Source organism: Megascapheus bottae, chromosome X, assembly GCF_031878675.1.
Source record: "Megascapheus bottae isolate mThoBot1 chromosome X, mThoBot2.hap1, whole genome shotgun sequence".
Classification (NCBI taxonomy): domain Eukaryota; kingdom Metazoa; phylum Chordata; class Mammalia; order Rodentia; family Geomyidae; genus Megascapheus; species Megascapheus bottae.
Window position 1 is genome coordinate 89045973 of NC_143547.1, and position 24977 is coordinate 89070949.

The 24977-nt window shown below is 40.1% G+C and overlaps 1 long non-coding RNA gene across 1 annotated transcript in view; it reads right to left on the bottom strand.

Annotated features, from left to right (window-relative positions):
- Window positions 1-5894: 5894 nt before the first annotated feature.
- Window positions 5895-24977, bottom strand: part of LOC150041523 (uncharacterized) — a 31745-nt gene continuing 12662 nt past the window's right edge. Inside the window, exons 2-3 of the long non-coding RNA XR_016533860.1 lie at window positions 12025-12130; window positions 5895-6033 (exon numbers count right to left, since the gene is read on the bottom strand). This is a non-coding gene — a long non-coding RNA (uncharacterized LOC150041523). The remainder of the gene's footprint in view (window positions 6034-12024; window positions 12131-24977) is intronic.

Here is a 24977-nt window from a genome sequence, read left to right on the forward strand (position 1 = left end):
GTATCCAAATTTCAAATATACGCAGGAAGAGACTTCATGTTGAGATAAATGTTAGGATTCAGTGGACCAGCTCTATGAAGACCACATCAAGAGTTAGGGTCACCAACAAATCTGACTTTAGGTTTTGGTCAGTGTTGCGATCAGTTTTATTTCCAGACTTAGGATTCAATAAAGGCAGGATTCTGATTTGCCAAGGCTCAGTTTTATGATGATTTTTCTGCTATACAACCTTCCCCTACAAAGCTTACCACACTGCTCATTCTGTGGCCATAATATAGAGCTTCCTGGGTTTAAGGCTCTATAACAAATGTCAATGTAAAGATTCCGCTTAGTATTGGGTAAAATAATGTGAGGAGGGTTTTTGTTTAGCTTTGAAGTACTAGGGATTTTTTTTTTGGATAGCCTTAGAGCCTGGACTTTAGGTCTCTGTATGAGACAGACTATTGCATGCATTCATAGCTTATAATGTGGGCAGAAAGAGGGCTCATATTTTGGCCATAGTTACGTCTAGGATTAGAATTAGGGTTAAATCTGCTGCTTTGGCTTCAGAATAACAACATGAAACATGTTTGTAATGCCTTTGCTTGATTTTTACTTAATTTGTGCTTATGGTTTGGCTTCAGTTACTGAGCATTGTTGGTAAGAAGTTGAGATTCTGGTACTGAAAATCAGTCTATGGCCATGTTAAAGATGTGATGGGAGCAGAGATTAGCATTTAAAAGAAATAGAATTCATTCTCTCTGAAAGAGTCAAGATCGGACATTAAACATTTGGGAGAATCAGATTTCTTTTCAGTGTGGAAGGTCAGTTTTGTAAGGCTTATGAATTTAGTTTGTGGTCAAAGTCGGGGATTCAATGCGTGGAGAAATTTCAAGATGCAATCGAAGCAGTAAGTATTTAAGGCTTAGAAATCAAGTCAGTGGGTAGTAATGTGCTTCATCCTATCCTAAGTTACATGGAGTATACTGTGTGAAGACTGATGAACCAGTCTCTCTGGCTAGATTTGAATTTAGACTTTGAAGAGGGTTTTGTCTCAGTCTTTGGCCATGTTCATAGTTTTACCTATCTGAAAGCTATGTAAATACATTCTCAAACTTTGTAAAAGATTTGGTTTCACTTCTTGATCTGGATTACCGCATAGTCTTTGGCTACTTTTAGAGTCTGGTCTCTGTGTATGTTTTCATCTGTGTGTGAGGCCAAGTTCAGTAGTCATTCTGTTGCCAATGTTAGGGTTATTTTCTGGTTAGTGCTAAGTCTGTGGAAATTCTACCTGGGTTAGTTTCTAAGATGAGATCTCAGGCTGTGACAGAGTTAGAGCATCAGTCTGTGCTCCAAGGTTAGAGCTCAGTTAGTATCTATGCTGAACATTCATTTTATACTGTGTTAGTTAGGTGTTTACTTATTCTTGGCCTAGAGTTAAGCCATCAGGATATAAGTAGGCCTAAGGATTCAATGAGTTTAATCAGGGTTAAAACTTTGAAACACAGCCCAAAATAAGCTCCATGTATAGATAGAATGAAGTTTTCAAACATCTGTGGCCAGAGTTAAAGGCTTAGTTTGAAATTAGGTTAAATGTCCAAGTCCAAAGTTCGGAGCTGAGCCTACATGTTGGGTTAGGTGTATGGAAAGTGGGCAGGGTTAAACACAAGCCTTGTATCCAATGTTGCAAGTGTGGTCTGTGGCCAGGGCTTAAGAAAAATGACTGTTTCATTGTGGCATGTGATAGTAATTTGTTAATTCTCAATAAAATGATTCTAAAATGGCCTTTAAAAAAGATTTTTCAACAGCAAAATAACAGCCAAGAAGAAGTGCACGTGTACTTTCCTGAGCAACCTTTCTAATCTATCCCTCATCTTCTTCCATGCTACACTGATTGCCATCATTTAACACTCACTGTGTGCTCAGTAAACATCCGGAATGCATGGGATTTTTTTGTATCTGTTTCTCTCCCTCCCTCCCTCCCTCCCTCCCTCCCTCCCTCCCTCCCTCCCTCCCTCCCTCTTCCTCTCTCTCTCTCTCTCTCTCTCTCTCTCTCTCTCTCTCTCTCTCTCTCTCTCTCTCTCTCTCTCTCTCTCTCTCTCCCTCTCTCCCTCTGCTTGTTCTGGGCCTTGAATTCAGGGCCAAGAGCACTATCCCGAAGCCTCTTTCTGCTCAAGGCCAGTTCTCTACCACTTGAGCCACAGCGCCACTTCTGGCTTTTTGTAAGTGGTTTATTGGAGGTAAGAATCTCAAGGACTTTTTCTTCTGGACTAGTTTTTTTTCTTCAACATTTTTTGCCAGTCCTGGGGCTTGAACTCAGGGCCTTAGCACTGTTCTGGGGCTTTTTCCACAATGCTAGCACTCTGACACTTGAGCCACAGCACCAGTTTTGGCTTTTTCTAAGCATGTGGTACTGAGGAATCAAATCCAGGTCTTCGTGTATAGTAGGCAAGCACTCTACCACTAGGCCAAACTCTCAGTCCATTTCTGGACTAATTTTGAACTGCTATCATCAGATCTCAGCTTCCTGAATAGCTAGGATCACAGTTATACAGTTATACACTGGCACCTGGCTTTTTTTTTCTTTTTATAAAATTTTTGAAACAGGAACTCACTATGTATCCCAGGCTGGGCTTAAACTCACAATCTGCCTGCCTCAGCCTACTGAGTACTAAGAACACAGGCATGTGCCTGCCAGCTTATACTTTCACTTATATTCTTCCATTGAACCCGGGTCTTCATGCATGCTAGGCAAGCATTCTACCACTAGGCCAAACTCCTCCATTGAAACTTCATGCCATTTATACAGTTTTTATATATTAACTCTATTGCACAGAAAGAGATTAAACTCTTTAAGAGAAATGAAAGGGTAACAGCTTGTAGAGTAGAACTAGGTTTTCAAATCAACCTTTATTGGACTCAAATCTTGTGTGTTTTTCACACAACAGCCTATATTATGGACGTGGGATTTACATCTTTCCTTCATTCCTTTACTTCATGAGTTGTCTGATTTTATTCTCACCACCATGAAAAGTGGTCCATGTTATCATTATCTCATTAATTTTTGGCAGTTGTGGGGCCTGAACTCTGGGCCTGGGTCCTGCCCCTGAGCTCTTCAGCTCAAGGCTAGCACTCTACCGCTTAAGCCACAGTGCCACTTCCCATTTTCCAGTTGTTAATTGGAGATAAGAGCCTCACAGACTTTTTTTTGCCAGTCCTCGGCTTGAGCTCAGGGCCTAAGCACTATCCTTAGACTTTCTCAAGGCTAAAGCTCTACCACTTGAGCCTCAACACCACTTCCAGGTTTTTCTATGTATGTGGTACCGAGGAATCAAACCCAGGTCTTCGTGCATGCTAGGCAAGCACTCAACCACTAGGCCAAACTCCCGGCCCCCTCACAGACTTTTTATGCCTGGGCTGGCTTTGAACCATGATCCTCGGATCTCATTCTCCTGAGTAGCTAGTATTACAGGCATGAGCCACCAGCAGCTGGCTCATGTTTTTATGATGAAAACATATACGAAAAGATTCTATTCTAGTTGTTACATAGTGCATAGTGTATAGAGCTGAGATCAGACCTCATATACATCAAACTCTCAAATGAAGGCTCTTCTTTCTTTTTTCAACAAGGTAAGAGACAAATTGTGACAGCAAGGACATTTGTATAAATTATAGTAAACATTCCAAATTTGATTAGATATGTGAATCTCTGCACCTGAAAACTCACTGAACTCCAAACAGAATCAACTCAAAAACTTACTTTCTGATTCTATGTTGACATCTGGCTTTGGCTCTAGTAGAATACCTTTGATCCTGAAAAATGTGATGCATGATCTTAATATTTTGAAAGAGCAAGTCAGAGCTGTTCTGTTCCGTCTCTACTTCCTGATGCTACTTATGGCCAGCATTTGACCCTGATGTGTGCAGTGCTTCTATCACAACACCATATTCTTGCATCTACAGTAGGCATAGCTTTGTCTTTAGTAATCCATAACCCTCCACTGAGAAATGATACGCTTAACAATGTTACCTCCTAGAGACATAACTTTTATCAACACATACCTTATAATACATTGCGTTGCTCTAAGTGTAACATAAAGAACTAAAAACTAATTTTTATGAAAAAATGATATACAAGTTGGGCTTCAATGGCTCACTTCTGTGATCCTAGCTACTCAGGAAGCTCAAATCTGAGGATCACAGTTCAAAGCCAGTCTGTGAGACTATTATTTCCAATGAACCACCAGAAAACTGGAAGTGGAGCTGTGGCTCAAAGTGGTAGAACACTAGCATTGAAGAAGAGCACAGGGACAATGTCCATGCCCCACGACCAACATAAAAAAATGATAGGAACTTCTGAGGAATGAGACTGGAGGACATGTAACAATCATTGGCTGAAATGAAGTGAAAAATGTGCCTCTATTCCATAACCAGGAAGTTTCAGGATGGTCCTTCTAAAGTGGGTCACAACTATTTTTTTTTGCTGTTTACATGCTTGAGCTACTAAATGATGAGCCATGAAATGTAGATCCAATAATCTCTAAAACCCCCAAACCTATGAGGCAGTAAAACTTGACTTGAACCAGTATGAGAGTATTTATTGTTTTTATTTAATCTAATGTTGTCTGACATCAGCTTCCTTACTTTATCCCCACCTTCCTGGTAGTATCTACCAACACCAGGAAATGGGAACATGGAATTGTTTTTGCAGTGTTATAAAAGCTGTGTGTTATAAAACAAATTAGTACTTAGTTAAATAAATCTGACATGAGAGGAATTGCTAAGAAAATATTTTCATTTTATTTTTTCCACCCTCAGTTCCAGTCTAAAAGCATATTCTGCTATACTCCTTTGGCAAACTCTTTGGGATGCTCTACCCAGATCTATTTCTAATCCTATTGGAAACACAATCTCCCTGCTCAATTCAAAACATGACAACTATTTTTATGATGGCCAGTACTATTCTACTGTCATTGAGTATAATCTACTTCATTATTGTCTCAGAGTTCAGAATCCAGGGCCTTTCAATAAATTAACTAACTTAATTGTCATGCCAATCATTTGAAATGGGTAATATTCTAAGTCCCATTCTAATTTTACAGATGAAAAACTGAAGCAAGGGAGATTAAATAACTTGTTCAAATCCATAGAACTGGAGAATTATTCAAGCAAGTATCTTTTCGTATTTCAAACTCCTTTGCATCCCCCCCCCTTGCTTTGAAATAAACTAATGACATGATTTAATGACATACTGAGACAGGAGCCGGGAGGAGGTAGGGCTGTACGTGGGGGAAGGCAGCATTCTTCCCCTGCGAGAATCCAGTGAGATCAAAGCATTTTTTAATGGAGACTAGTTTTATTTACAATAGCCCAAAACAAACAATTTGAATATCCACAAAGCATTGATTTGGTAAACAAATGTTGGTATATTTATAACATGGAATTTCACTCGTCAATAAACTACTTATAACATACTGCATAGATAAATCTGAAAGGGAGGGCTTGGAAGAGTGACCAGAATGCTGGGAAAATTCTAGTACTTCACAGATCTATATGTATGCTTTTTTTATAGTCAACTTTACCAAATGGTATCTTATCTCCATAAATCTAGCACAACATGGTTTTCCAAGTAAAGCATGTAAACTCAAGAAAGAGCTTTCACACTATAAGGCCTGTATTAGACATTGTCAACAACTTTGTCATTGTTAGGCAAGGTCTAAGTGTGTCCCTTAACTCTAGAGCTCTAGTGAAATCACAGTGAGAAAAACACAGGCCAAGTGGACAAAAGCAACATGGGGAAAAAATCACAGACACAAAGGTAAGGATGCCAGGTTTGCAATACGGGTTTGCCAGTTCAGATCTACACAGAACTTCAAAACCATTTTGTCTTACTGACATTTTCACCCAAGCCCTGTGTGGCATCATTTTCAGTAGCAAAATCTGGAAACAGGGATCAGGGACCAAAATGGAAGTATAGCACAAACAGGCGAGAGATATGGCTCCAGTAGTAGTGATTCCTCAGTGAGTGTGAGGCCCTGAGTTCAAAGCCCAGATCTGCAAAAAAAGAAAAAAATTAATCTGGAGGTAACTCACGTCAAAACATTTTTATACCTATTTATCCTATGGAGTTAGGAAAGGGGAAATTCATTATGTACATTTCTTGTTTTGATGGGTTTGGTAAAAAAAAAGAAGACACTGCAGACATATTCTCTCATCGATTCCTAAGGACCAATCTGACGTAAAATATTAAGTTCATAAATATGTTTTTATTGATGCGAGTGCATGATTCTGGGTTAGGGTGTGTTACGTATAGTGTACTTGGTCTCGAATTTTATTCGCATCTCAAATACCTTGGTCAAATTTCAAACATTCTTGGATTCTATCCTCAGACATTCTGATGTTTAATTGGGGTGGCACAAGGCAGATTCTTGTTGACAGCTGGGGTGATTCTGGTGTAGTGGATTATTCATATCATATTTTGGCAAACAGTGGGATCATTTATAGAGAAGCCTCTAGAGCCAGACTTCTACAGAGTGATTCAAATCTAGATTCAATCAACTTGCCTGTGTTAGCCTCAATGTACTTATTTGTGATGAATAATTATAGTGCCTCTTCAGAGGGTACTGTGGGCCTTACATAATACATATTTATCTAAAGCATTTGATGAGCTGACTCATTGCAATTGATCAATAAATAGTAGCAAGATTGTTCATATATCAATATTTATATTCTCAATCACTGTTGTTTAGAGGAATTGAAGAGTGGTCTCTGCCTTCAGGTACTTACAGTTAAGAAGACATGACATGGGTGAGGGGAGGGAAATGGGGGCAAAAACATGAAAAGGGGTATCTGTGTGAGAAGTAATGCACCTTCTATCTGACAAATATAACTGTAACCACTCTATTAATTACAATAAAAAAGAATAGATGACATAAGTACATGACAGAGTAGAGAATGCTTAAATATATTACAGGGCTTAAATATATTGTGGGGCTGGGAGTCTGGCCTAGTGGTAGATTGCTTGCCTAGCATGTATGAAGACCCAAGTTCTATTCCTCAGTGCCACAAATATGGAAAAAAAACGGAAGTGGTGCTGAAGCTCAAGTGGTAGAGCTCTATCCTTGAGAAAGTCTAGGGACAGTGCTCAGGCCCTGAGCTCAAGCCCAGGACTGGCCAAAAAATATAAGTTGTGAACTTTAGTGGTGAGTAATAATTAGGAACCTGGAGAATGAAGTCACTGAAAAGCAGAAGGCAGTTAGCTTTTAATTTTTTATTGTGGTTGTTGCTCCATTTCCTGGAGTTAATTTTGATAAATATGGGGATTAGCTTTTGAAAGCACCCTATATGGGGAACTTCCTTGTGACCATAATATTTGTGATCATATTTGTAGCATAACTACAATGATATAAAGATAGCCCTTTCTACTTGACAGGTGCTCATAGAAAAGGAGGTCAACTTAAGAGCTAGAGGGATCAGATGAAGCTTATTGGAGGAGTCAGAAGTTGAGCAGGGCTTTGGGATGGGAAGGCTTTGAATAAATGAAATGAAGGAGAATGGGACAATCCAGGTTAAAAAAAATGTAACTAGGACACCAGGAAATGGAAAGACATCCCATGCTCATGGGTAGGGAGAACCAATATAGTGAAAATTGATATAAAAATTCAATGCAATCTCCATCAAAATCCCAAAGACATTCTTTACTGAAATAGAAGATATAATCCAAATGTTCATATGAAACAAGAAAAGACCTAGAATAGCCAAAACAATTCTAGGCAAAAAGAGCAATGCAGGTGGTATTACAATACCAGACTTCAAACTCTACTATAGAGCCATAATAACAAAAACCACATGGTATCGGCACAAAAATAGACCAGAAGATCAATGGAACAGAATAGAAGATCCAGAAATAGAACCACATACCTATAGTCAACTTGTACTTGACAAAGGAGCCAAAGATATACAGTAGAACAAACAGCTTATTCAATTATTGGTGCTGGCAAAACTGGGCAGCCACATGCAGAAAACTAAAAATTGACCCTAGCCTTTCGCCATGCACAAGCATTAACTCAAAATGGATCAAAGACCTCAATGTCAGACCAGAAACCTTGAAACTGCTACACGATAGAGTTGGAGAGGCACTGGAACTCATAAGCACAGGCAAAAAAATTCCTGAACAGAATCCCAGGGTCACAACAGATTGGACAGAGACTCAATAAATGGGACTACCTAAAAATAAAAAGTTTCTGCACAGATAAAAGCACAGCCACAAAAGCAGAGAGACAGCCAATCAACTGGCAAAAGATATTTACCAATAATACATCAGACAAATGCTTAATATCCAGCATCTACAGGGAACTCAAGAAACTAATCCCCCGCCCCGAAGCCAAACAAACTAATCATTAAATGGGCAAGGGAAGTAAAGAGAGACTTACTAAAAGAAGAGGTTAAAATGGCAGAAAAGCATATGAGAAAATGTTCATCATCCATGGTCATAAAGGAAATGCAAATAAAAACAACCCTAAGATACCACCTTACCCTAACAAGAATGGCCAAGATTTTGAACTCAGAGAATGGCAGATGCTGGCGGGATTGTGGAGAAAAAGGAACCCTACTGCACTGCTGGTGGGATTTTAAGCTAGTTCAGCCACTCTGGAAAGCAGTGTGGAGGTTTCTTAAAGAACTGAAAATGGGCCGGGAGTTTGGCCTAGTGGTTAAAGTGCTTGCCTAGCATGCATGAAGACCCGGGTTCGACTCCTCGGTACCACATACATATAAAAAAGCCGGAAGTGGTGCTGAGGCTCAAGTGGTAGAGCTCTAGCCTTGAGAAAGTCCAAGGACAGTGCTCAGGCCCTGAGCTCAAGCCCAGGACTGGCAAAAAAAAAAAAAAGAACTGAAAATTGACCTTCCCTATGATCCCGCCATACCACTTCTGGGCATCTATCCTGAACATCATAACCCAAGATATGATAAGGACACCTGCTCAGCTATGTTCATCTCTGCACTATTCACAATAGCCAGGCAATGGAAACAATCCAGATGTCCTACTGCAGATGAATGGATACAGAAAATGTGATATATATATATATATATATATATATATATACACACACAGACACACACACACACACACACACACACAGACACACACACAATGGAATTCTACATAGCTAACAGACAAGATAAAATAATGGCATTCGCAGGGAAGTGAATGAATCTAAAGTGAATCATGTTGCTTGAGACAAGTCAAGACCAAAGGGACAAAAGGCACATAGTATCCTTAATATGTAACTATTAAATCCACACAGTACAAGAACAAGGACTCAATATTTGAGTGCCCAATGCTATGGACATGGCATTGGAATATAAACACAACTACATTGACAGAAAAGTTTATGACTCTATAGACATGTTTTATTACATACATTAATATGTATCTATGACATACATACCTTCAGCCTAGTTTTAATTATGTTCTAAAATCTAAGTGCCAGTGATTGTATATAGAGATTCCCTTCTTGAATATTTGTTTGTTAAACATGTCATTTGAAATATGATGTAAAAATCAATGTTACTCAATTCTTTAATAAAAATTAAATTATAGAAACATAACTTGTATATGGATGGGTACAGGAACAGGAACAGGGAAACTTGCAAGGAACATAAGTGATACCACAGCTGGGCATGAGAGGGCAGTATTTACCTAGGCCAAAAAGAGAATGACAAATTTAGTGTTGGACCCCCACCTCCACCCTGTCTTAGTAGTATTAGGCACATTCCCCTAGTGAATGCTAGGAAGAGATGAGGAAGCTCAGGTTCTGAAAGGCTACAAGGGCCAGGGATTTCTATTGGAGCCTCATACTTGAGAAGGCTTTCTGTGCAAAGCTAGGAGATGGCTAGATTTTTCAAACAGCAGGACTGAGGGTTTAGATAGATTATGGAGTATCCAGCATACGTAATACCCACAGGTAGCCTGCCTTCCACAGCTGTGCTCATGATCTGCCTACTGTGAGTGAAGGGACAATGGGTCTTATACTCCAAAAAATGCCAAACAGGGTGTTGCTCTATAGCTTTCTACCATAGAATACGATATAGATAGAAGTGTAATCAAAGCTGAGCACGAGCATGGTGGCTCACGTGGTGGCTCACACCTATAATCCTAGCTACTCATGAGGCTGAGATCTGAGGATCAAGGTTCAAAGCCAGCCCAGGCACAAAAGGACCTCAGACTCTTATCTCCAATATACCTCTAGAAAATGGGACGTGGGGCTTGGCTCAAGGGTAGGGTGGTAGCCTTGAGCTGAAAAACTCAGGGACAATGCCCAGGCCCAGGGTTAGGGCAGTAGCCTTGAGCTGAAGAGCTCAAGGACAGTGTCCAGGCCAGAGTTCAAGCCCCATGACCCACCAAATAAAAAGGAAAAAAAAAACAAGTAAAAAGAAGTGCCAATCAAATAGAAATTAAAAAAAAAGAAGTGCTAATCAAATAGAAATCATGATTCCTGCCCTTAAGGAACCTCACATCTTTCAAGGAAGCAAATCTGCCAGTATTGTGACTGTCAGCGAGTCCTTTTCCCTCTCTGGAGAATTGTTTTCCCTAAAAAAAATGATAGCTTACATTTAAAATGTTGAAGAGTTTACATGTCTCATACTGCCAGAACTAAACAATCAAGTCACATAAAGCAGCATGCAATGACATGGCATGATGGATGGAGGGGACACTGACTGAAGCCAGCTTGGAAGCTGCAGCAGGGTGCAATGTTTCAAGCTGCAAGGAAGAAGAGATTAGGGCTGGGGAAGGGGTCTTAGCTATCTTGTTGTTGCTAAACATTGTTCACTGTGATAGCAGCGGGATGATCTCCTAATAGCCCTGAGGTTGCCTCTTTGAGCTGCTCTTTTATTCATCTATGTCACCAGCCACCTTGATGCTATTGAATTTTTCCTCAAAGAAGGGGATCGGCAACAAGAACGCCTTGGACGAGGAAAGTACAGAGCCTGCGGTGTGCTACAAGGGATTCAAGCAGGAACCTGGAGACTTGAAGTGACTGAGAGCCAGGAAAAGGATTATCCTCTTAAAACACTCTGTGTGGAACAACTCAGTGGGATCAAAGCCTGCCAATAAGAAGGTAGTTGTTATATCAGTCAGATCAGGTAATTTACTACAATTGTGGAAATCAAAGAGTCCTTTTTCTACATGCCCAGTGCTACTACATCTGCTTTCGAAGGAATGGCTTTGAAGTTATTTATTATAACTTTAGGTGATAGGAACTATTACTTTTCTCATAGGACAGTTGTGGATATGTAAACATCTTCTCCCTACCTCTTTTTCTTAGAGCCCTTTCACTGTACCTGGAATCTCACTTACGATGTACCTTGTCTGTGCGTAAGATTTTATTTCAGTAATCTCCTCCTATATAATGTAAGGTACTCAAAATCTAGAATTTGGGGGAATTCCAGAATCAAGGGGTCTTGCACATTTAGAACAAAAGGAAATGGATTTCCTTTTTGCTAGCCCAGCCTCATAGATATGTCCTCAAAGGGACATCTTTTAGGAGTAGGGAAAGTAACTTTGTGGAAAGAGAGGAAGGATGAGAAGTGTAGTAGGGCATCTGACTCCAACCAAAAGGGATTAAGGGAATTTAGAGAGCTTTTTGAATGTTTCTCCTGGGATGCTTTGTGTTAAGAATAAAGGCCCATAGGGCCAGAAGTTGGGCCTAGTGGTACAGTGCCCGTCTAGCATACACAAAGCCCTGGGTTCAATTCCCTGGTGCCACATACACAGAAAAAGCCAGAAGTGGTGCTGTGGCTCAAGTAGTAGGGCACTAGCCTTGAGAAAAGCTCAAAGACAATGCTCAGGCCCTGAGTTCAAACCCCAAGAGTGGCAAAAACAACAACAACAACAACAACAACAACAAAAACCAAGATCTCTGGACCCAAGTGCGGGAAAGGAAGGGTAAGGGAAAAAATAAACATAACAGAAAAGCACAGGTGTGGATGAAACTTTACTTATGGACTATAATGGCCTTAAGCAAAACTCTGAATCTATCCTACCTTGAGAGATAGTCTGGTTTGGTCCTCCAATAAGCCCAGCTCAGAGTTCAAATCCCTCTTCAGGAGTTTAATTTCTAGACCATGGACTTGTGTTCTCCGCTGCCACCTGGTGGACAAAAGAAGAAATGTGCTAAGAAATAAGGAAAAGAACAGTTCCATTTGGGAAAGGGGGAAGTCAAGTGAGACCAGAGGACAGTAAAGCTATAATGGACTGATGCTGAGGGACCCTGGTGTAGATTAAGGAAAACTGGGATCCTAGTAAGCATGGTAGGTATGGGAAAGGAAACAAGCAAGGAGAATAGAAGAGTAGACACAACCACAATGTGTGTACAAGCCTAATCAGCATCTTACCAGATGCAAACTCGGTGCTAAGAACTTTCCATGAGGTTCAAATATTTTAATCCTGATATCCACCCTTTGCCTCATCCCATTTTTACAACATATAAAGTGAGGAGCAGAAATATTGAAGAATTTACAGAGCTAGTTAGTAGATCAGAGTTCAAGCTTTTAATCATTAAAATCTAAGTGTAGTTGTTGCCGGTCATAACAATGCTGAGTGCAAGTGAAGCTGAAAAGAAACCTTATGTACTTTGAGTCTGAATCAGGTGGGCTCTGGTGCTGGTGGAAAACGGGGAGGAGCAGTGTCAAACAAACGGCAGTGGCAGCCATCTTCACCCTCAATACAGTTCTAGTAGCTTAAAAAAAGTTTCCTTGAACAAGAGGTTTATCTGTGTGATTGTTGTTCTTAAAACCCTATGTGAAGTTATTTCTTTTCTCTTTTTTTTCCCTTATGGTAAATCTCATGTGATTCATATATCTGACTTTGTTACCTGGTATATTGTATATATGTTTATTTGTTTATTTGAAATAGGCAAGTGAAGGGGGAAACAAGATAATTGGAAGGGGTGGGGCGAAGGAAGGGGGGACAAAACATGAGAAGGGGTATCAATGTGTGAGAAGTAATGCACCTACTATCAGGCAAATGTAACTAACCCCTCTATAGTTACTCCAACAATAAAATACAATGTTTTAAAAAAAAGTTTCCTTGAAATTTCCTCTGTGCATAGACATATTGTCTGAAAATAATTTTAATTTCTTCTTTTCTAATGTCTATTCCTTTTACTTCATTTTGTGCTTGTTAAGACTTCCAGTAAAATATTGAATGAAAGAGATAAGAATGGACATTATTGAGTTTTGTTCGTGATTTGGGGAAATGCATGCAGTCATTTAGCATAAGCTAAGCTGCTAGTCTTTTGTGTGTAATGGTTGAAGAAGTTATTTTTTGTTTCCAATTGCTAAGCTGCAAGAGCCATGTAATGTGGGATTGTTGTTCTTTATGTACTATGTTATTTCTCATCTCTTTTGTTGTTCCTTGGTTATTCTCATAATGTTACAGTATCTTATTACCTTGTTATCTGGTATATTGTATATATGTTTATTTGTTTATTTGAAATAGGAAAGGGAAGGGGGTAAACTAGATGAGGGGAAGGGGTGGGGAGAGAAATGGGGACCAAAACATGAGAAGGGGGATCAATGTGAGTGAAGTTATGCACCCTCTATCTGGCGAATATAACTGCAATGTTTTTTGAAACTTGTCTCATAAGTGACATCATCTCTTTTGGGCATTGTTCTGTGCACATATATATAGGATATCCCCCCCATCCAATATTTGTAAATGACTTCTATTTATATGTCAGGTCAACATAATCCGTTGTGTCGTTTATATATCTTTATAAAAACTACTTACTTTTTAACCTGCATTTTATGAATCACTGAGAAATATGTCAAAACACTCAATTATAGATGTAGATATGTTTACTTCTTCTGTAAGTGCCCAGTCTAAAATTCCTCAGGAATTCTAAACCCTCTCAAGTTTGAGCCCGATCTTATGCCTTATAAACTTATATGCTTATGCAATCAAATTTGACCCCAATATTCACTGAACAATAACTCCATGTGGCCCCTTCACAGGTAACTGGACCCCTAATATTTTATGAGGCATACATAATTTCTGTGAGCTTTTGGGCAAATGGAAAAAGTTGTCAATACGCAGTTCTCCTCTCCCCCCCAGCCTCCGGCCAACTCTTTCTCCCTCAGTCTATCTCTCTGCTTGTGCCCTTGAAATGTTGAGACCCAGGTAGGGTCCCAGTGACTCCCCATCTAGATTCTCTCTCAATATTAGCTGTCCTGGTTTAAACTCATCTCTGCCTGCCTACCTGTGTGGTTAACACAAACATCCAAAGGTAGAGGAACTCTCTTGGTCTTGTAATCTGCAACCTCTCCCTGCTTTTCCCACCTAAAAAAACCATAATGAGAGCCTTGGACAGATAGCATACCTAAAAGTGGTCCTTTTCTTTCCTGAGTGTATTCTTTTTTTTCTTCCACATAAAAATTTATCTTCATTAATTAGGCTTATTATATATTCTTAGAAAATAACATTAATCTGTTCTTCTACTGTGTATATGAAAATATAATTTTCATAATGCATATGCCTAATGGGTAAAAACTATCTCATCATAATCTAAGACATCTGAAGAGTAGCAAATACCATTCCATAGTTTTCATATACTTCTCTAAGCCACTGAAAAAGAATACAGCATACTTACTTATACCTTCCTCAAATTTTAAACAGACAAGGAAGAATAAAGCATTTGGGGAAAGAAAGATAATTGAAGGGAAAATTGCAGTTACAGAAAAACTAAAAGGAGACTTTCATCCTGAATCTTGGAAATACTAATCCTTTAAATAGAACAAGAAATGATATGCAAATGTTCAGTAGCTTAATATGGTTTTATAACTTTTCTTCTAAAAATAATATTCTATTAAGTTACTTATGCACTAATACTTAGAAACAATTTTTATAATTGTAGGTATTCAGAAACATTCTAGTAGAAGTACAGCTTTAATTTGCATAATATTTTTAAAAACCCAACATGTGTTCTTACCACACAATTCAAAAATTGGTTCAGATAATATCCTGAAGTTTCTGCCAATTCTAACTGTTAATGATTCTTCTAGATAGCTAATCCTCTACTTCTAAACTAGGTATCTTACAGTTTATCTTCCTAGATCAATGTTTTCCCTAAACCCAGTGGGAAATTTTCAAAACCAGTATCATATTTTAGAAATTAAAGCTTACATCTCCTGACTAGGAATTGAAAATATTAATTTTCATACAAATAAACTTAAGTTCTTAATTTTTTACCAAGAAGTTTCCCAGAAACATGGAAAATATTAATCTAAAATATAGTAATGTACAAAAACCATAGCAAGTTACTAAAAATGAAACTATAAAAATAGGATCAGGAGTTTGGCCAAGTGGTAAAGTGCTTGCCTATCATACACACAGAGAAAACTAGAAGTGGTGCTGTGGCTCAACTGGTAGAGCTCTAGCCTTGAGAAAGCACCAGGATTGGCAAAACAAAACAAAACATAACAAAAATACAACTATAAAAAAGTCTTTCTTAACTTAGTTGAAGCTTTATATTGGGGAAAAACACATTAAAGCAGAAAATAAAGCAGATTATCTATTTTTTGATGGTCCTTTGAAAATCATATTTTAAAACACTGTTCTCTGTATAATCTCAGTACATAATTGCTAATTTGTCTAAATTTCCAAAACATACATATAATTTCTTTCACATACATCTCCAAGGAATTCCGGTTTCATTTTCATTGTCAATACTGATTTATTAAATAACATAAAGTCCAAACTTTATAAAGTCAGTATTAAATTTCTCATAGAGAAATCCAGAATAAAAGTATTTCCTATCACAGATAGTTATTAACAATATTCTTCCAGGCAATATTTCATTAAAGAAATTAAGTGGGGGCTCAATTTACAGATGATGCCTGTGACTTGGTCATTCTCCGACCCAGTGCTTCTTGTCTTTTCCTCTGAATTTCTTCAGGAGAATATTTTCTATTTTTCTCCTCTTCCTCTCTGGGAGAATGTTTCAAAGATCCAGAAAGTTCCAATGTCTGCTGCCAGTCAGGCTCTCCAAGTAATGAGTTGACAGTTTTCCTTTTCTCCAAATTCTGTGTAGTTTTGGTAGCAGATGTACTTTGTGCTATACAATGTTGATTAACTTGAGAAGGAATCTGAGAGTTTTTCTTCTTTGTTACAAATGTAAACTTTGATGCCCTCGCTGATTTGTTAATGCCATTATAAGCTTCATCTGCTGTGGTCCAATGAGATTGCTGTTCAGTGCTCCATTTTTTACTAGTAGGAATTCCTGTCCTTGTATGATCAGAACTCACATTCAAAGTGGAACTTTCTGCATGATCTGACTTGGAACTATTCACTTGTATTGGAATACCAGTATTACTCCAAGAGCCATGCAGATCATTGATTTCATAATTGTTCTTTAAGTTCTTAAAGCACTTCGTCAGATGTGTAACATTCAATAAATCTTCCTGAGTGTATTTTTAATCTCTCCCTTAAGGCAAAACTCCTAGGAGGCTTCTGTAGGTCCCTTGGGAAAACCCTTCCCTGCTCTTCTCTCTAAGGGCTATTTTCTCTAAGGGTTCTGGAGATTAATACCCACCTAGGTGGAGACAAATGGGGTTTTCCTAACAGGTACCATTTAGCTTTGACCTCATGGTGGATAATGGAGAATTAGGTTTCAATTCTGAGGAAATTTCCAAAAACACGTGGATGGGGAGTCCCACTCCCCCCATGTAACAGGAGTGCCTGACTTCCTACAGGCAGGAGCACAGGTTACTAGATCTTGCGAGACCTATACCATGAGCTCAGGAGACTCTGACCATTTTGTGCCATGCTTCCCGTTTCCTGACTCCTCAGGTCACCATGATATCCCCCTTTAGCTCTCCATTCGAGTTGGTCTGGTTTGTTGAGATTGTTTATCTGATATTTCTTTACTATCCTCATGACTCCATTTCCTAATAATAGAAAATATATTTGAGAAAAAATTAACAAAAGTGCTTAAACATATTCTGTTCTTGACTATGTAGGTCTTGTTAATCTGCGAAAAAAAATCTGTTGACAAAAGTGTTTGTTTTTAAGTTTTTCTTTTTCTAATATTGACAATGTGGTCCCATCATTTTGGGCAAAACAATATCATTTTGCCACTGGAATTCCAAAGAACTTACATGGCCAATTTTTCTTTTTTTTTTTTTTTTTTTGGCCAGTCCTGGGCTTGAGCTCAGGGCCTGAGCACTGTCCTTGGACTTTCTCAAGGCTAGAGCTCTACCACTTGAGCCTCAGCACCACTTCTGGCTTTTTTCTATGTATGTGGTACCAAGGAATCAAAGCCGGGTCTTCATGCATGCTAGGCAAGCACTTTAACCACTAGGCAAAACTCCCAGCCCCCCAATTTTTCTTTTTTCAAAAAAATCTAAGCAGGCATTACAACTTCTGCACAACTCTATGTATGTAAACATGTTCAAAGTAATCTCATTGTAAAAACTGTCATCATGATGTAAAAATGCTTTTTTTATTTATTTTTTTACTACAATTGTAACTAATGTAAACCTAGTGTTAAAGGAGCTAAGTATCAAGTGTGCTGCTTGTTAATAGGAAAAATTATCAGTAAAAGCTGTAATGTGAGCCAAAGTCTAGTAAACTGTTCTGCCCCTACAGTCTGTGAGTGGAGTCACAGTTAATTGTCTTGAGGCAGTTCTGAGATCACCTGACTCCAAAAGCCAAAGAAAAACAAAGCTGGCAATTTTAAACACAAAAGTGGAAAAGAGCTCATCAGATTTGGGTGCAAACCAATGTGTCTGAGTTAATCCAAAACACATATTAAGGAAAAACCAGTAAGGGAAAGAGAAAGAAAGAAAGAAAGAAAAGAAAAGAAAAGAAAAGAAAGAGAGAGAGAGAAAGAAAGAAAAAAAAGAAAGAAAGAAAGAAAAAAGATTTCAGAAAGGAATTGAGAAAATAAGAAAAAATTGTTTCCTTTGGATAAGGAAGATCTGTAAAGTAAAGGTTTGAATATGTAGCAGATGATATGTCTTACAGACCTTATGAGTAAAGCTGGTATGTAATTAAGTTGGCCATGCTTTAAATAAGGTCAAGGCTAATATACAACGATGTAAATTAGAATGTCATTCTTTATGTCCATCTATGCTATTAAGAGTGTCAAGTTGTTATATACTGCCGGGGCCAACCGGCAGCAAACCAGGGTTCGCAGATTGGGGTTCCTGAAATAGGGGGCAAGGACTAGGAAAAATTAGAAGAGAGACAAACAGATGGGGTTCAGGAGGGCTACAGCCCAAATCAGGAGCCACAGCTTAAGAAGCCTGTCGCCCAAGACCATAGCCCCGTTTATTTCCAGTTCTCAATCTTAAATACACATCTTTAAACTAGGGAACTGCCAGGGGCTACATTCGTACAAACAGTATCAAGTCTGAAATAGGTTGAATGAGAAGCTATCAAGTCCCAAACAGGTTAAATGAGAAGCTATTGACACAGCCCAAAATCATGATAAGAGCTTACTTCCTTGTGTACTCAATTGTGCGGGTCCAAGGTCACTGACCCCACAGTCACGGTCACTGACCCCACAGTCAGTCCCCAACATCTCCCCCGTCTTTATTTTAAAAGAAACACAAGTGCAATTTTTACTCTTTTCTATACCCCTAATTATCCTGTCACATTTTCCAAAAATGACTTTGGTCCCTTGGTCTAATTCTCTTCTCCGGGAAGACACCAAATGGCGGACGACGCCGGTGCAGCGGGAGGGCCCGGAGGCCTCAGCGGCTTCCGAGGAGGCTTCGGTAGTGGCCTCCGGGGCGAGGTCGCGGTCCTGGGAGAGGCCGGGGCGCGGCCGCGGGGCTCGCGGAGGCAAAGCCGAAGACAAGGAATGGATCCCCATCACCAAGCTGGGCCGCCTGGTTAAGGACATGAAGATCAAGTCTTTGGAGGAGATCTATCTGTTTCTCCCTTCCCAACAAGGAGTCTGAGATCATCGACTTCTTCCTGGGGGCGTCTCTCAAAGACGAGGTGTTGAAAATCATGCCCGTGCAGAAGTAGACCCGTGCTGGCCAGCGCACCAGGTTCAAGGCATTTTCCTGATTGTCTGGGGAACTAAATCTCTGCAACCTTAAACAATGCTTTAGTTGTCAGATCCACAAACTTTCCTGAATTTGTGGCTGGAGTCAAATCAAACTTTACTCAGTTAGAACTTTAAACTACCACTATCACAGATGATTGACAAGTTCCTGCCCAGTTATGAAAGGCATGGGCATTAGTAAGGCATGCTTACAAACTATTCTATGACCTCCCGGCTCTGAATAATATTGAATGGCCAAGCACGAGTGACTCTAGGATCTGACACCATCTCTGCCATCACCGCAGAGGCTTTCTGCATCTGGATACTTCATAGTCCCAGTAGTGTCTCTCCACACAGGGATAAACATCCCCTGGGCATTTCACTTGCTTGGTTGCTGGACTTGAACTCGGGGTCTGGGTACTGTCCCTCAGCTCTCCAGCTCAAGGCTAGCACTCTGCCACTTTGAGCTCCAAAGCAACTCTGCCTCAATTAGCACTCTGCTGCCAGATTAGACACCACAGTCTCACAGGGACTTTGCTTTGCCCGGGGTTGGCTCAGAACTGCAGTTTTCAGATCAGTGAGTCCTACAAAAGGCCACGTTACTCCAACTAAAGCAACAAGGTGGTCAACACAGAAATAGTCTCTAAGCATGAGCTTACCTAGAACCTGGTAAAAGCCAAAGTTACATCTGAATAAGGATTGCTGTACTTCTCCATGGGCTAGCTGGAAGTTATTTTGGTAGTCCTGATTTTCCCTTTTTCTCTTTCTTAAAACATTTAAGACAACTTCACTTTCAAATATTATTCAGAAACCCAATTCTAATGTTCTTTAAAACGTTTACACTTTTTAAACTTAAACACTTAACATTTTAGTCTTCATTTGCATTTGAAAAACCTTTAAGGGCTCAAGGCACTCCCTTTTCTCCAGGTCTCCTTGGGCTCAAGGAACGCCCTTTGCCTTCAGGCCTCCTTTTAGAAGCAATCCAGTAACATGAAACCAAATCATACAGAGATAAACCTTTAAACATTCCTTTAAAATACTAATCACATTATCCACATTTTACCATTAGATTTCTAGTGTCAGTTTGCAAGAAAAGACAGACAGACAAAGTTTCTGACGTTAATGAACAATTTTACATTTAAATCTCTAATACATGTCTCCAAATTTTAACTTAAGGTAATAAATCCCAAATTCCCTAATACCTCTGTGCTAAACAGGATACAATGTTTACAGTGTAAACAGCTGTATGCCTTGCAATAAAATGCAGATTTCAGGATCTAGAAAAATATTTACCAGTTTTTCTTTAAGACAATGCAATAATCCTTTGAGGCATAGTAAACATTCGAACCTAATATTTATGTTGAAGTTTTAAGCTTAGATTTACCCAATTGTCTTTAAGTATAAATTTATCCATTGTTTTATACAGCATGCTGACAATTTAACCCTGAACATGTTCACTCACTCATTCACACACATTCATACTCAAAGATCATAAAGCGCGCAAAATTAATATCGGCCGTTCAATTTCCGGAAGTTTGTGTCAAGAGAGTTTTGCCAATTTTACTCTTACAGATGAGAACCAAGTTCAAAACAAAACTTTTTGCAAGGCAACTAGCTGGAATTTATTTTTCCAGGGCTTGTTACAACTGCAGACATGGGGGAGCGGCCATGCTAGGCCCAGAAATGTTCAAAAAAATAACAAGGATGTGTGCTTGAGTATGCACAGAAAACCCATAAGGATCCATACTTAGAAATGGTACCAATTTTAAAGACAAAACTGGACAAGGAAAAACATGTAACACGAACAAGACAGAGAAACGGAGACTTTTAAATAATCAGACATTGACATATAACAAGAAAATTGGACTCAATCAGATACACTTAACACAAAAAACATGAGCTCAAATGAATGTTTTCACCAAACAGTTATTTTTAGATTTAGACATGTCTTGCTGGTGGGACTCTCAGGTATGCCTTGTTATCGACAAGAAACTCAGAAGGGGAGGGGGGGGTCAAGGCATTCCTTGACCACCCAGGCCTCTGTTTTAGGCCCACAGTGCACCTTTTCAAACAAACAAACAAAAATAAAATAAAATAAAACGCAGACATACAAGGGGGTCGGCCGACTTCTACTTACCTCTGGAGGCCTTTGCTTTTCACCTGGGCATCTTTTACAAAAAGGTTATTAAGAAGAGGGATGGTAAAGACAAAATAATGTCACATATTAAATTGTGTAGAGTCAATGAATATGTTAAAAGGTCCCTACATAATAGTAAAAGGAGGAGAAACACAGCTCATATGAATGTGTGGAACAAGTGGATCAGTAGCAGTCCCAATTGACATGCACAAATAACTCAGGTCCTTCCCACGTCGCAGGATGCACCACTGGAGGGTTGGGGGTGTAGGCCCAGTGAGTCGCTGCTTGGATGGCCACTGTCACTCTCCACGATCCGAACGCAGCGTTCAGGCAGCCAGCGGGCGTCATTTTCTCCTTGTGAAAAAACACATACATGCCCTCGACCCCAGGTTAGAACAGGATCGGGTCCATGCCAAGCACCAGTTAGGGGATCCTTCCACTTTACTAAGGCAAAAGCACGCTGCTCTCTTTTTTCCCAGAATCGCTGAGCAGCAGATAAATTATTTGAATCCAAATTCAAAAAATTTAAAACAAATAAAGCATGATTAAGTATATTCACAGGGGTAGCGGGATACGACTCTCCTTTCTGTATTTTAGCAATTTGATGTTTTAATAATCCATTAGCTCTCTCCACGATGCCTTGACCTTGAGGATTGTAAGGAATGCCTGTAATATGAGTGATATTATAGGAATGGCAGAAGGATTGAAATGCTCGGCTTGCATAGCCAGGGCCATTATCTGTTTTTATTTGCGAGGGAATCCCCATCACAGCAAAGCATCGAATGCAGTGAGAAATACAATGTTTAGTGGCTTCCCCAGCAAGGGGGGTGGCCAAGATAAAATTAGAATAAGTATCTACAGTAACATGAACATATTTTAATCGGCCAAATGATGGAACATGCGTGACATCCATCTGCCAAATGTGATTAGAAAGCAGTCCTCGTGGATTTATACCTAAATGGGGGGCTGGTGAAAAAGGGACACAGTTGGAGCAAGTCTTAACTATTTGACGTGCCGCTTCTCTAGATAATTTAAACTGTCGGCGCAAGGCTCGGCTGTTTTGATGATGGATGGCATGTGACTGCTTAGCAAGTTCAACCTGAGTTAAGTAAACTCTGGTGGCTGAGTCAGTAACTGCATTGCCCTCACTTAAAGGGCCAGGAAGATTAGTGTGAGCTCGAACAAAGCCAAAAAAACAGGGGTGGTTGCGAGAACAAAGCAAAGTTTGTACTTGGCGAAATTGGGTCTGAATATTGGAGTTAGTAGTTCCAATAAAGGGAACAGTTTCTATGACTTGAAGAGCACGAATTACATATTGACTGTCTGAGTATAAGTTAAAGGGCTCGTCTTGTAACAGGACGAGTGCTTGTAAAACAGCCTCTAATTCCACCTCTTGGGCGGAGGAAAAACCCGTAACCCAAGATTGAGTTTTCCCATTAATGGTCAAAGCAGCCTTTCCATTAGAGGATCCATCTGTAAATACCAAAGCAGCAGAAGATAAAGGCGAGGCCTGTACTATGGAAGGAAATAGAAACGTATGACACGCAGCAAATTGGAGAAGTTTGTTAGACGGGTAGTGATGCAAAATTTTCCCCGTATAATTGGCCCAAGCAATGGCCCAAGAATCACAATGGGCGAATAGCCAATCTTGTTGTTGTAGATTATATGGGACACAGATAAAATGAGGTTCCTGACCTAAATATTTACGGGAATCCACTCGGCACATATGTATCAGATTAGCTACCAATTCGTAGTAGGGGGTCAGCACTTTTCCGGGTGTTGATGGTAGATAAAGCCATAAAAGTGGGCCATCCTGCCACAATACAGCAGTTGGGGAGTGAGAAGTAGCTAAAATATAAACTCCCCATGGTTTAGAATAGTCACAATAGGTCACTTGTTGCTGGGAAATTGCCTTTTCTACAATTTGGATGGCCCTCCTGGCGTCAGGATTTAATTCGCGCAAGGATGTAGGGTTGGTATCTCCTTTTAAGAGATCAAAAAGGGGTTTTAACTCTCCTGTGGAGAGCTTTAGATAAGGCCGAAGCCAATTTATATCTCCTAAGAATTGCTGAAAATCATGAAGAGTTCTTAAGTGTGAAGTTTTTAATTGTATTTTTTGGCTTTTAAAATAGTGTGGGCCTAATATATGGCCTAGATATGTAAAAGGGGGATGTTCCTGAACCTTTTCAGCTGCTATTATAAGGCCAAAGAGGCTCAGATCTTGCTTTAGTTGTCCAAAGGCTTGTCGTACGACGATAGGGTCAGAACAAGCCAACAAGATGTCATCCATATAATGAACAATATAAACAGAAGAAAATTTTTCACGAGTGGAAGAAATGGCTCTAGCTACAAAACTTTGACATAAAGTTGGGCTATTTGCCATGCCCTGTGGGAGCACAAGCCAGTGATATCGCTTCATGGGTTCTTTAAAATTAACAGAGGGGACGCTGAAGGCAAAGCGCTTACAGTCTTGGGGCGCCAGGGGTATAGTATAGAAACAATCCTTCAAATCTATAATAATCTTATAAGTATCCTTTGGGATTGCCATGGGTGAAGGCAAGCCAGGCTGTAGGGCTCCCATCAGTTCCATGGTGGCGTTCACTTTCCTCAAATCCTGTAACAGCCTCCATTTACCTGACTTTTTCTTTATAACAAAAATTGGAGAGTTCCATGGAGAGTTAGAAGGGGCCACATGCCCCAAGTCCAGCTGTTCCTGTACCAGCTGCTGTACTGCAATGATCTTTTCTAGTGAAAGAGGCCACTGTTCAACCCATACCGGTTGTTCAGAGAGCCAATTTATGGGATCAGCATGAGGGGGAGGGCAAACGACAGCTCCCGTCAAGGGATACCCTAATCCTTGTCTCGTAGGGTGAGACTGGGGTTGGAGTGGCTCTAGCTCCCCCTGTGCTGCTCGGCCTAGTCCCCTAAAGGGGAGGAGGCCTTGATCAAGTAACTGCTTAGTGACCGCAGCACTAGGACTAAACATATACACTCCCATTTTTTCCATGATATCACGACCCCATAAATTAATTGGCAGATGATCCAAGACAAATGGCTGAAAATGACCAGAGTGCCCTTCCTCATCTCTCCAAACAAGGATCGCACTGCTCTGCTGTGGGTCAGTTGCTTGCCCAACCCCCTGTAGGGAAGTCATAGAGGTTGTCAGGGGCCATTGGGTTGGCCAATGTTTTTTAGATATCACAGACACATCTGCTCCTGTGTCTAATATTCCTTTAAAGGGCTTTTCTTGTATAAATATAGTCATCTCAGGCCTCTCTTGTTTTATGCTTTGTACCCAATAGATATCAGAAGATCTAAATCCTCTCTGTCCACATGGGGAATTAGCAGTCTCCCCGGGAGGTAAAGGCACAAGTATTAATTGTGCTAATTTTTGACCGGCTGGGATCGATACCACGTGTTTCGGGGCAGAGGCCATAACTTTGATTTCTCCAGTAAAATCCTGGTCAATTTTGCCAGGTGTAATCTGTATCCCTTTAAGGGCTGAGCTACTTCGCCCTAACAGCAATCCAGCCACTCCTGGGGGAAGGGGACCGAAGACCCCCGTGGGGAGAGCTTGTGTCCCCATCTCTGGGGTCAATACTGAGCAGGTGGAGGAACAGAGGTCCAATCCTGCACTGCCTGGGGTGGCACGGAGGAGGCTGGAGACTGATCTTGGGGGGTTGTTAGAAGATGCACTTGTGGCCGAGAAGAGGGAGGGACTGCCCCATGGTTTTGCGGGGCCAGGGGCTGGCCCCCTCTCCAGTTTCCCGAAAGCGGGCGGCCATTGCGATCTGTTCTTGACCTGC